Raw genomic sequence first — 13,695 nt, 5'->3', positions numbered from 1 at the left:
AAGCTACACTTCAACAGTATGTGAACTGAGAATTTTCAGATGTACAAGTTGGATTTAGAAAATGCAAAGGAATCAGAGATCAAATTGCCAACATTCACTGGATCATGGAGAAAGCAAGAGAGATCCAGAAAAACATCTATTTCTCCTTCATTAGCAATGTGAAAGCCTTTGTGTGGATAAAAGCAAACTGTGAAAAATTCTTAAAGAAATGGGAGTACCAGACCACCTTACCTGCCTCCTGAGAAACCTGCGCACAGGTCAAGAAGCAATGGTTAAAACCAGCCATGGAACAACTGACTGCTTTAGAAATGTGAAAGGAGCATGCCATGGCTGTATATCGTCACTGTGCTTATTTAACTTATATGCAGTGTATATTATGCAAAATGCCAGGCTGGATGAATAAGGTGGAATCAAGATTGCTGGGAGAAATATAAACAATCTCAGATATGCAGATGATACCACTCTAATGGCAGAATGTGAAGAGGAGGTAAAGAGCCTCTTGATGAGGGTGAAAGAGGAGAGTGAGAAAGCTGTCTTGAAACTCAGCATTCAAAAACTAAGATCATGACATCCAGTCCCATCACTTCATGGCAAAAAGTGGGAAAAGTGGAAGCAATACAGATTTTATTTTCTTGGGCTCCAAAATTACTGTGGATGGTGACTGCAGCCATGAAATTAAAAGATGCTTAATCGATGGAAGGAATGCTATGACAAAACTAGATAGCATATTAAAAGCAGAGAGGTCACTTTGCTGGCAAAGATATATATAGTCAAAGCTATGGTTTTTCCAGTAGTCATGTACCAATGTAAAAGTTAGTCCATAAAGAAGGCTGATTGCTAAAGAATTTATGCTTTTGAATTGTGGTCCTGGAGAAGACTCTTGAGATTCACTTGGACAGCAAGCAGATCAAACCAGTCAGTCCTAAAGGAAATAAATCCTGAATATTTTTTAAAAGGACTGGAGCTGAAGCTCTAGTACTTTGGCCACTTGATGCTAAGAGCTGACTCATTGGGGAAGACCCTAATGCTCGGGAATATTGAAGACGAAAGGAGTAAGAGGTGGCAGAGTATGAGATGATTAGATAACATTATGCATCACTGACTCAATGGAAATGAATTTGTGCCAACTCTGGGAGATAGTGGAAGACAGAGGAACCTGGAGTGCTATAGTCCACAGGGTTGCAAAGAGTCAGAAACATCTTAGCAACTGAACAACAGCAACAAAAAAAATTGGCTCACAGTGTGCAGCATTATGAAAAGGACATCTTTTATTTAGTATAATTCCCTCAAGATCCATGGAATTTACTACACACTCCAGTTGTTTGTTCCCTTTTTTTTTGCAGAGTAATATTCCTTTGAATAGATGTACCACTGTTTTTCACTCACCCAGTGTATTATTTTCCTGTAGCAGCTATAACAATTTAGCACAAACGTGGAGGCTTAACTCGGCAGAAATTTATTCTCTTATAGTTTGAGAGGCTGGATGGACAAAATCAGTATCATTGGAGAGAAATCAAGGTGTCAGTGAGGCTGCCCACCCTCTTTGTACTTCGGCTGGCATTTTGTCTTTTTGCTTATTTCAGTTTCTGTTGGCTTCTGGCATAGCTGACTTGTGGCTGCATCACTTCAATTTCTGCCCTTACCTTTCATCTATGTGTCAAATCTGTCTCTGTCTCTTTATAAGGTTGCATGTGGATACAACTAGCACCCACTTGGATAATCCAGGATAATTTCTCATGTTACTATTCTTTATCACTTATAGGAAGAACCTCTTCCAAATAAAATAATATTTATGAGGTCCAGGGATTAACATTTCATATCTTTAAGGGTTGTTATTCAACCTTCTAAACCCAGAGAAAGATATTTGTGTTGTTTCCAGTTTGAGGTTATTACAAATAAATCTAGTAGAAACATTCATTTGCAAAGTTTTTTTGGTGAATTTAAGTTTTACTTTCTCCAGGGTACATACTCAGACAATTTCTGGGCCATAGTATAAATGTGCTTTTAACTTTGTAAGAAAATACTCAACAGTTTTCCGCAGTGGCTCTAACATTTTCTCACAAGCAATGGATGTGATAACAATTGGCTCTGCATCCTTATCTGCACATAGTATTGTTGATATGTTATTTGAATCACTCTAAATGGCACCCCACTCCAGCACTCTTTCCTGGGTGGAGGAGCCTGGTAGGCTGCAGTCCATGAGGTTGCGAAGAGTCAGACACAACTGAGCAACTTCCCTTTCACTTTTCACTTTCATGCATTGGAGAAGGAAATGGCAACCCACTCCAGTGTTCTTGCCTGGAGAATTCCAGGGATGGGGGAGCCTGGTGGGAGGACGTCTATGGGGTAGCACAGAGTCGGACACACTGAAGTGACTTAGCAGCAGCAGCAGCAGCAGCAGCAGCAATATATGTGAGTGGTATCTATTCATGGCTTTAACTGACATTTTCCTAATGATTATTAATGTTGAGATTTTTCTATATGCTTATTTGCCATCCTTGTGTTCTGTTTGGTGAACTATCTAAGTATTTTACCAATTTCTAATTGAATGGATTTCTCACTACTGAACTCAGAGAGTTGTTTACTCGAGAAACAAGCCATTTGTCAGATATTGTAAATATAGCTTCCAAGAATGTGGCTTATCCACTGATTGTCTTAGAATGTTTATACAACAAACGTGTTTAAGAGATTTCCCTGGTGTCCTGGGGGGTATGACTCCATGCTTCCAATATAGGGAGTACAGATTTGATCCCTGGTCAGAGAATTAAGATCCATATACCCCACTAAGTAGCATAAATAAATAAATAAACTATTTAATTTCAATGTAGTCCTATTTAATTATGTAATACTCTTAAGGATTCTATTTTTTATACATACCTAAGAATCTGTCCCTAAGTTACAAAGATTTTCTAAGTTTTCTTCTAAAGTTTTATAGTTTAAATTTTGATGCAATTTTAATAAATTGTTGTATATGATGTTTGGTTTAGGTCAAGTTTAAATTTTTTGCCAATGGATGTGCATTTCTTCCAACAGCATATGTTGAAAAGTCTATTCCTTCTACACTGAATTTCTTTTGCAACTTTGTGAAATATCAAAAGTTTGTCACTATGTGACAAAATATGTCTCTCTTTTCCACTCATTGATCTATGCAGCTCTCTTTCCACTAATACCACTTTTTTTTGAGAAATATAGATTTCTGTTTACAATCTTTATCTCATCTAATTCCTTTATCTCTCATATACACTTTAGAGTCAGCTTTACAAGATCTATAAAGAATCTATAAAGAATCATGATGTGTTTTAGATAAGAATTACATTAAACTGATTTAGGGAAAATTGACATTTTACTATATTGAATCTTCAAAACCATGAATACAGTTTTTCTCTCAATTTACTTAGATTTCATGTCTTTCATCACCATTTGTAGTTTTCAGCATATGCATGCTGTTTATGTTTAGTTAGATTTACATCAAATGATTTCATAATTTTGGAACTATTGTAAAAGATATACTGTCTTTCTATTTTTGTGTCTACACGTTCATTGTTAGTATACAAAAATAAAATTGATATTGTGTGTGTATGTGTTGATCTTGTATCCTATGAACTTACTGAACTTACTTATTAGTTCTAGAAGGGTTTATTTTTTGGTATATTCTTTGTGATTTTCTTCATAGAAAAGCATGTCATCTCCAAGGAGAGACAAGTTTTATCTATTCTATTCTAATCTGTACATTTATCATTTTCTTTCCTTGCTTTGTTGCACCTGCTAAGATTCTCAGGTGTAGTGAGAGTAGATGTCTTTGCCTCGTTCTTAAACTGTGTGAGGGCAGCAGTCGATTTTTCACCATTAAATGCAATATTAGCTGTAGATTATTTAGATCCTCTTTGTGAAGTTGAGGAAGTTCTCCATCTATTCATAATGCATAAATATTTTCTCTGTATGGTTGTTGAATTTTTTCCAATTCTCTCTGTATCAATTAAGATGACCACACGGTTTTTTTTTCCTTTAAACTATTATTGTGGTTGAATATATTGTTTGAGTTTTAAATACTGAACAACTCTTGCATTTCTGCAGCAAACATCTTTTGGTTGGCATGCATTATTCTTTTTATATATTGTATATTAATTTGTTTAGATTTTGTTTCAGATTTTGAGTTTATAGTCACATGAGATATTGGTTGATGTTTTGCTTTTTAAATACTATTTTTGTTCAGTTTGCATATCAAACCAATGCTGGCCCCATTAAGTTATATATGTCTTCTATTTTCTGGAAGACCTTGTGTAGATTTTGTTGCATCCTTATCTTGGTTACTGTTCATTGCACATTTGGCTACAATGAACCTAGAGGTGCATATATCTTTTTGAATTAGTATTTTCATTTTCTTCAGATAAACATGTGAACAATATTTCTCTCAATATGCTTTTAAAGTATATTTTTGTATATTTTAAGTAACTACTTTTAAGTATATATAGTTATTTTTAGGCTTCAGAAATTTGATTATATTGTGTATGGACATTATTCAAATTTAATCTGTCTGGAGTTTACTTAGCTTCTTGAATTTGCTAATGTTTTGTCTTTCATCATATTTTAGAAGCTGATATTCCCTCTAATATTTTTCATCTCTGTTACTTCTTCCCTTTTCTGGGGTTATGTTGACACTGCTGTCAGATTATTATTCTTGCCTCACTGGTCCTGAGGCTCTGTTATTTCCTTTCTTTTGTCCTTTTAAATAAAATTTTTGCAGCAGTAAAAATTTGAGCAGAGAGTACAAAGTGTTCCCACACACTTCCTATCTCTCCACAATCCGCCTTCATTACCAACATCCCCCACCAAGCAGAGTGGTACTTTTTTACAGTCAATAAACATATATGGACATGGCATTATCATTCAAAGGCCATGATTTACATAAGGGTTCACTCTTGGTGTTAGACATTCTATAGTTTTTGACAAATGTGTAATTACTTGTATCTAGTTCTTGCCTGGAGAATCCCAGGGATGGGGGAGCCTGGTGGGCTGCCGTCTATGGGGTCGCACAGAGTCAGACACGACTGAAGCGACTTAGCAGCAGCAGCAGCAGCACTATGCTATGCTATGCTAAGTCGCTTCAGTCGTGTCTGACTCTCTGCGACCCCATAGACGGCAGCCCACCAGGCTCCCCCGTCCCTGGGATTCTCCAGGCAAGAACAGTGGAGTGGGTTGCCATTTCCTTCTCCAATGCATGAAAGTGAAAAGTGAAAGTGAAGTCGCTCAGTCGTGTCTGACTCTTAGCGACCCCATGGACTGCAGCCTCCCAGGCTCCTCCATCCATGGGATTTTCCAGGCAAGAGCACTGGAGTGGGGTGCCATTGCCTTCTCCGATATAGCACTGTAGTATCAAACAAAATAGTTTCAATGCTCAAAAAATCCTCTGTGTTCCTGTAGACTTTATCATAGAATTGTAATTCCAGTCCTTTTGAAACCACACATGGCTACCTGCTGGCCATAGAAATGTTAGCAAAAGTAAGATTGGTCATTTTTTGGGTAAAACTTAAATAGCTGGTGAGAGCTTCCTTTCTTTCTGTGATGGTTATTGGATATGTTCCAAATGATGGATGCTCCATCAACCTGTTTCCTGATGAAGATAACACGAGGTAATAACCCAACCAGCATGTAAACACATGAAGTGCTTGCTTGAATAAGTTAAAAATAACCTTTTTTAGGCCATTGTCAATTTTTAATTTGGGACATAAAATCAATTGAATGATACAATGTTTGTGTGTGTGTGTGTGTGTGTGTGCATGTGGTAGATTCTCAAGGAAGTAGATTTAAAAAGCATGTGCCCCTCTTCGTCAATTATCCTTTCCATTTCTGGTGACTTAATCCCTTTCCTTCCCATACTTATACTTTTCCTTTCCAATGTGGATCTGGTGATGGTGACGATCAGGGTACATGTGCATGCATCCTAGTCAGAATAATGAACACTTAATCTAGATAGACTGGATCAATCACAGAAACATACCTCATCTAACGGTTTTGTGTTAGGGGTGGGCATGTGACCAAAGCTAGGTCAATCGGACTGTCTTGCAAAACCGTGAAATGTGCTGTGCTCAGGAGGCGGCTTAGGCAGAGCCGCCCCAGCAGCGCTCTTCAGTTCCTGTCACTGTGATCACTCTTGCTGCCTTCTCTTCCCCTCCAATCTTTCATTTTGTAGTTCTTCAGTGTGCAGTGAAAACTTGCCCCTGTTTTCAGTTCAGTTCAGTTCAGTTCAGTTCAGTTGCTCAGTCGTGTCCGACTCTTCACGACCTCATGAATCAGCACGCCAGACCTCCCTGTCCATCACCAACTCCCAGAGTCTACCCAAACCCATGTCCATTGAGTCGGTGATGCCATCCAACCATCTCATCCTCTATTGTCCCCTTCTCCTCCTGCCCTCAATCTTTCTCAACATCAGACTCTTTCAAATGAGTCAGCTCTTCGCATCGGGTGGCCAAAGTATTGGAGTTTCAGCTTCAAAATCAGTCCTACCAATGAACACCCAGGACTGATCTCTTTTAGGATGGACTGGTTGGATCTCCTTGCAGTCCAAGGGACTCTCAAGAGTCTTCTCCAATACCACAGTTCAAGAGCATCAATTCTTCGGCGCTCAGCTTTCTTTATAGTCCAACTCTCACATCCTCCATGACCACTGGAAAAACCCTGTTTTACCTATCTGAAATAACTAACATTAGTTGTGTTGCTTGACTCTAAAGAAACCTATGTTGTAAATTTAGATAATGATTTTTCTTTTATTGATTTACTTAAAGATACTTCCTTGGAATTACTCATCTCTTCTAATGAATTAATTTAGACACTTATGCATACTAATTTTTCCTTGTACTTTCTTTAGGGTTATCTTACTACATTTTCTAACATTGAATTAAATATTTAATTGGTTTGTTTATTTTGCTTGCTTATCTAAAAATGCATATTTTAAAGGCTATAAAACTTTCCTTTAGATTTATCCTATGGTTTTAAATTTTAGCAATTTTGTTTTAATTACATTCTGTACATTCCATAATTTTGAATTTTCTTTCTTCTTTATCAAAAAATTGAGAATTTTAAGATCGTTGTTAATTTCCAATTCTGTTATAAATTTATTTTTAAATTTTATTTGTTCTGAATCTGATTTGCACTATTTCCACATTTTATAATTTATTGAAATGTTCTTTGAAGTATATTATAAAATCAATTTTTAAATTTCATGAACATTTAAGAATAAGATATATTTATAGTTTTAAGGTATGATATCATATATATTAATTTTTATCTACCTCATGAATGGCTATTTATTTCTCTGTGTCTACTGTTTTCTGTGCTTGTACTGGCTCCAAAATGGCCAGAGGCTGATGAGTTATTTCTATGCTAAGAATCTTATTATTTATTTCACTATGGTTTTGCATTATAAATATTTGGTGTTACAATTTTTAATGTAGAAAAATATATGACCTATATTTAGTGTGTACTGTATATAGTGTTATTCTAAAGTTCTCTTGCCTGCCCTGATTATGAATGTGGTTCCATTCTGTGAAAAGCAAGATTGCTCAGTGATCAATGACAAAATGAACAGATAGTTCTGAACAGATAGTTCACATGAGAAAAAATGCAAATAGCCAGTGAACATGTACAAAGAATGCCCAACATTGTTAATAATAATGAAAATAGCAGCATATAATATATTCCATAAAAATGCCTATAATGATTTTACTCTGTATTTGGTGAAGTGTGAGGCAATTGACCTTTTCTCTCATTGATGATGGTGGATGCATACAATTCTATTTCAAATAATAAAAATTTTAAATACACATATGCTTCCAAACCTAGAAATTTATCTTGGTAAGAAAAGATCACAAACTTTCTTTTTTTTTTTTTTTTTCAGGATAGTAATTGAAAACTCTTGGAAGCTAACTAAAGAGCTCATCAGTAAGATATTTGTTAAATTAAAATACATCTATACAATGAGTTATTAAAATATAATTATTTGAGAAGATATGTGGTTAAGAATGATGAAGTAAAGGTGTTTTTTTTTTATTCTACATTCTTCTCGAACCAACTGAAAAGAATAAAAAATAGAAGAATTGTTCATGTTTCATAAAACTAGGTAAAAATTCCTGCCAGCTAGAGTAAAAGAAATAGCTGCCAAATATACTGGGGTCAGAATCAAAACAGGGGAAGGCAGAGTCATTTACATGGTCAAATAAATACATACATGGAGGATAAAAAATAAATCGTTCATGCAGAAATTTCATATAATTTATGTAAATATCCCTCTTCCTCAAGAAGATGAAGTATAGCTCCCCACCCCTTAAGTGTGGGCTCCTCTGACTTCCTTTCAAAGGGTGAGGTATGCGGGCTGAGTCATGTCAGACCCTCATGGACCCCATGGACTGTAGCTCGCCAGGCTCTTCTGTCCATGAAAATTTCCAGGCAAGAATACTGGAATGGGTTGCCATTTCCTTCTGCAGAAGATCTTCCCAACCCAGGGATGAAACCTGCATCTCTTGTGTCTCCTACATTGGCAGGTAGGTTCTTTACCACTGAGCCACCTGGAAAGCCCCAAGCAAAGTATGGAAGGAAACAAAAGTAACTTTCAGTGGAAAAACCTGGCAAACCTCAGCCGGATGCCCAATGGCAACATCAACAGTCATAAGTCATGTTGATAGCATATACTCTTGACATGGTAATTTACCTCTATAGTCTTTTTCCCAGAAACACTTAACTCCACTCTAACCAAGATAAAATCATCAAACAAATCCCAACTGAGGGGCAGTCTTCAAAAATACTTGATCAGTACTCCTCAAAACTGTTAAAGTCATCCAAAATAAGGAACATCTAAGAAACCATCATAGCTCAGGTGCTCAGAAGCTATGCTGTCTAAATGTAATGTCATATCCTGGATGGGATACTGAAATAGAAAAGGGTCATTAGAAAAAAATAATGTAATTCATAATAATTAGTTATTTTCATTTCATTAATTGTAACAATATTATTTCTTAGTTGTGACAAATGTTCCATAGTCATATAAGGTGTTAATGATAGGAGAAATTGGGTGTACTGTATATGGAAGCTCTATAGTATCCTTGCAAATTTTCTGATTTTAAAACTACCCATAACAAAGTTTAGATACTTAAATATTTTTTTAAAATCTTATGAAATACTACTAAATGGAAAAGTATAGATTTGTTTCATTTGTTCCTTCAAAGAGAAGACACAAACAATTGGCAGAAACTAAAAGGAAGCATGTTTTATTTCTATAAAACATATTTTTAAATAATTTGAACAGTCTAGGGCTGATTCATTAGTGGAGGTAATCAAGGTAATCAAGGTGTAGTTGGAGGAATGCTTGCTGGAGATTTTGAAAAATTGTTTACAACATCTCACAAGGGTTAAACTGACAGTAACAAAGATAACTTTACTGAACGATTTCATGTTCTTCATTTAATTTAATCATCACAATGCCTCCACTTAATGGACAAGGAAAATGAGTTCCTATGAGAGCTCAAGACTTGCTTGAAACTACCAAGAAAGTACCCAGTCACAGTAGAAGACAATTCAAAGCTCACAGCCTTTCCACCCACAAGGACCACAAGGATGTCTTCTGGGATGTGTCTGTAACATATGACTAAAAAGAGAAGTTGATTCAAGAAGAAAATTTTCATGAAACAAGACAATGACAAATGGAAAACTGAAGAACTAGGATAATACTGAGAACTAGAAACTAAGAGTGATTTATGATAGTCTCCAAGTGCAAAAAAAAAAATAAAAATAATATTACTATGAAGATAGTTGATCCATTTTAGACAGTTCTGTATGCCCTCCATCATTAAATATCACTAGTCAGCAGGAGATGCAGACATTTAACCAAATAAAATACCAATAATACTAGATTTCAATCCCCATTTTTCATTATATGATTACAATCAAGTGTGTTTAATGAAACTGTGAGATCCTCTCTCCCAGGAACAAACAAAAATCAGGCTCACAGTGAAGGCATTCCATCCTGTGAAGGACCAGATTTAGCACCAGGGAGCAAGGGAATGTGCTGTGGTAAACCAACTCTGCGGAAAAGAACATACGTAATAGACCTCATAAGATTTTACAGTGTCTGGGTTGTTATTTGAGAAAATTGCCCAGGGCTTATGAAACACACTTACCTTGATCTCCTCTACAACCATATTTTCCTGTAAATTAATCAGTAAGCAGAAAAGATATAGAATCACCAGCATTACGAACTTAGAGATGTGAGTATTTTCTTTGTAAAGGGTCAGCTGTGCTCGGAGACTTGAAGTCCGTTCTGGGTGACTGTAGGCTATTGATCCCCTACCGTGGAATGTGTCCTAGTTGAAGGTTAGCCAGGGATACTCACAATTGTCTTTCTGCAGGCCAGTCGCCTTCCCTCCATTCACAATGAAACTGTTTAATTCATAAAGCTTTGATGCTTCAACTGCTTCTGACCTTCTGTGAGCATTTCAAAGGAGAAAATTAGCTGCCTGGAAAAATATAATGACCTAAATCCAGCAATTTGGGACACACATGTTATAGTCTGTTGAACCCATGTTGACGATTTATACTGTTTCTTTGAGGAACAGATTGTCTTGGAGGCCCATAATTGGAGAAGGGTGCTAATTTGAAGCATTTGAAAATGAATAGGTATCGATCCATTATTTAAGTATCATTCCTGTTAGGGGCTTAGCTCAGAGGCAAAATGTTAGAAGCTGTGCCTGAAGGTGGTTTCACTGTATTTAGTCTTCATTGATGGCGTTTGCTAAAGTGAAATGACACTCATCATAACATATACAAAGCAACCTCCATGAATTTTTTTCTTTTGTTTTCTTTCAATTTTTTTAATATCTTAATAAATAAACCTTATTTTTAGAGCAGTTTTAGGCTCACAGTAAAATTGAGGAAGTACAAAGAGTTTCATATACCCCTTATGGTTGCATGTACACAATGTCCCCCTCTAGCAACATCCTGCACAACAGTGGTATGTTTGTTGCAATTGATGAATTTACAGTTGACACATCAGCCAAAGTCCTTACTTTACATTAGGGTTCACTCTTGACTTTGTATATTATGTGAGTTTTGACACATGTATAATTTCATGTTTCACCATTCACTGCCCTAAAAATTGTCTGTATTCTACATATTCATACCATTCTCCTCTCTAACCATGCAACTACTAATCTTTTTGCTGTTTTTACAGTTTTGTCTTTCCAAGAATGTTGTGTAGTTGGGTCATACAGTATGTAGTCTCTTAAATTGGCTTCTTTCAATTAGTAGTGTGCATTTAAATTACCACCATGTGTTGTCATGGCTTATTAGCTCATTATTTAGTGATGAATAATATTTGATCCTCAGGATATATCACAGTTTACTTATCCAATCACGACTGAAGAATGTCTTCCTTGTTTTCTTGTTTTGGTGATTATGGCTGACTTCCAAATGTAGGTTTTTATTGGACACAAGTTTTCAATTCATTTGGGTAAATGTGAGGACTGCAGTTGCTGGATTGCATGGTTAAGAATAGTGGGGGAAGACGGCGGTGGCCGTTCCGCAGCGGGCCTGGACCGTGGAGCAGCTGCGCAGCGAGCAGCTGCCCAAGAAGGACATTATCAAGTTTCTGCAGGATCACGGTTCAGATTCGTTTCTTGCAGAACATAAATTTCTAGGAAACATTAAAAATGTGGCCAAGATAGCTAATAAGGACCGTTTGGTTACAGCCTATAACCATCTTTTCGAAAGTAAGCATTTCAAGGGTACTGAAAGTATAAGTAAAGTGTCTGAGCAGGTGAAAAATGTGAAGCTTAATGAAGATAAACCCAAAGAAACCAAGTCTGAAGAGACTCTGGATGAGGGTCCACCAAAATATACAAAATCTGTTCTTAAAAAAGGAGATAAAACCAACTTTCCCAAAAAGGGAGATGTTGTTCACTGCTGGTATACAGGAACACTACAAGATGGGACTCTTTTTGATACTAATATTCACACGAGTTCAAAGAAGAAGAAAAATGCCAAGCCTTTAAGTTTTAAGGTTGGGGTAGGCAAAGTTATCCGAGGGTGGGATGAAGCACTCTTGACTATGAGTAAAGGAGAAAAGGCTAGACTGGAGATTGAACCAGAATGGGCTTATGAAAAGAAAGGGAGCCTGATGCCAAAATTCCACCAAACGCAAAACTTATTTTTGAAGTGGAATTAGTGGATATTGACTGAAATAGTTAAGAAACCATCAACAATAAAACATGGCCATGAAGAAACGTATGTATCTAATTAGAGCTGGTTACTATTGTTAAGCGAAGAGTCAACTGGAAAATTCAAGTTAGAACATGTTTACTTGATCCCTTGACTTTTAAGAAATGTAATCCATTATAAACCCTTGAACTTTAAAATATTTACTACAGTTGTGTAAAATATCACTTAAAGAGGACTGATTTGCCTTTTACCTCATGTTGTAAACTAAAAGGCTCAATAAAATGTACTCAATGTCTTAAAAAAAAAAAAGAATATGTTAGTTTTGTAAGAAACCGCTAAACTGTCTTCGAAAGTAGTTATATCATATTTTGAATTCCCACCAGCAATAAAGGAGAATTCCTCTTTTTAGTGATTTGGATTTTTGTCATTCTACCATTCTAAAGGAGATTAGTCCTGGGTGTTCATTGGAAGGAATGATGCTAAAGATGAAACTCCAGTACTTTGGCCACCTCATGCGAAGAGTTGACTCATTGGAAAAGACCCTGATGCCGGGAGGGATTGGGGGCAGGAAGAGAAGGGGACAACAGAACATGAGATGGCTGCATGGCACCACTGACTCGATGGACATGAGTTTGAGTGAACTCTGGGAGTTGATGATGGACAGGGAGGCCTGGCGTGCTGCGATTCATGGTGTCACAGAGTCGGGCATGACTGACAGACTGAACTGAACTGAACTGAACTGAATAAGTATGTAGAGGCATCATTGTTATAATTTGTAATGCCCTAATGACATATGACTCCTTGGAAGAAAGTTATGACCAACCTAGATAGCATATTGAAAAGCAGAGACATTACTTTGCCAACAAAGGTCCATCTAGTCAAGGCTATGGTTTTTCCAGTGGTCATGTATGGATGTGAGAGTTGGACTGTGAAGAAAGCTGAGTGCCGAAGAATTAATGCTTTTAAACTGTGGTGCTGGAGAAGACTCTTGAGAGTCCTTGGACTGCAAGGAGATCCAACCAGTCCATTCTAAAGGAGATCAGCCCTGGGTGTTCTTTGGAAGGAATGATGTTAAAGCTGAAACTCCAGTACTTTGGCCACCTCATGCGAAGAGTTGACTCATTGGAAAATACTCTGACGCTGGGAGGAATTGGGGGCAGGAGGAGAAGGGGATGACAGAGGATGAGATGGCTGGATGGTATTACCAACTCGATGGACGTGAGTCTGAGTGAACTCCGGGAGTTGGTGATGGACAGGGAGGCCTGGTGTGCTGCGATTCATGGGGTTGCAAAGAGTCAGACACGACTGAATGATTGAGCTGAAAACTGAACTGAATGACATATGTGGCTGCTTATATGTCATTCGTATATCTTGTTGGGTAAAATGTCTGTTCAAGTCTTTTGCCCATTTTGTAAATGGTTGCTCATTTTCTTATTGTTGGGTTTTAAGAGTTCTTTGTATGCTTTGGACAACAATCTTTCATCAGATGAA

The 13,695-nt window shown here is 36.9% G+C and overlaps 1 pseudogene; it reads left to right on the top strand.

The window, feature by feature from the left end:
- The first annotated feature begins 5,562 nt into the window (after nt 1-5,562).
- Nucleotides 5,563-12,516, top strand: LOC129634488 (peptidyl-prolyl cis-trans isomerase FKBP3-like; annotated as a pseudogene).
- The last annotated feature ends 1,179 nt before the right edge of the window (nt 12,517-13,695 follow it).

This window comes from Bubalus kerabau, chromosome 19 (assembly GCF_029407905.1).
Source record: "Bubalus kerabau isolate K-KA32 ecotype Philippines breed swamp buffalo chromosome 19, PCC_UOA_SB_1v2, whole genome shotgun sequence".
NCBI lineage: Eukaryota > Metazoa > Chordata > Mammalia > Artiodactyla > Bovidae > Bubalus > Bubalus kerabau.
This window is presented reverse-complemented; position numbering and strand designations above follow the sequence as displayed.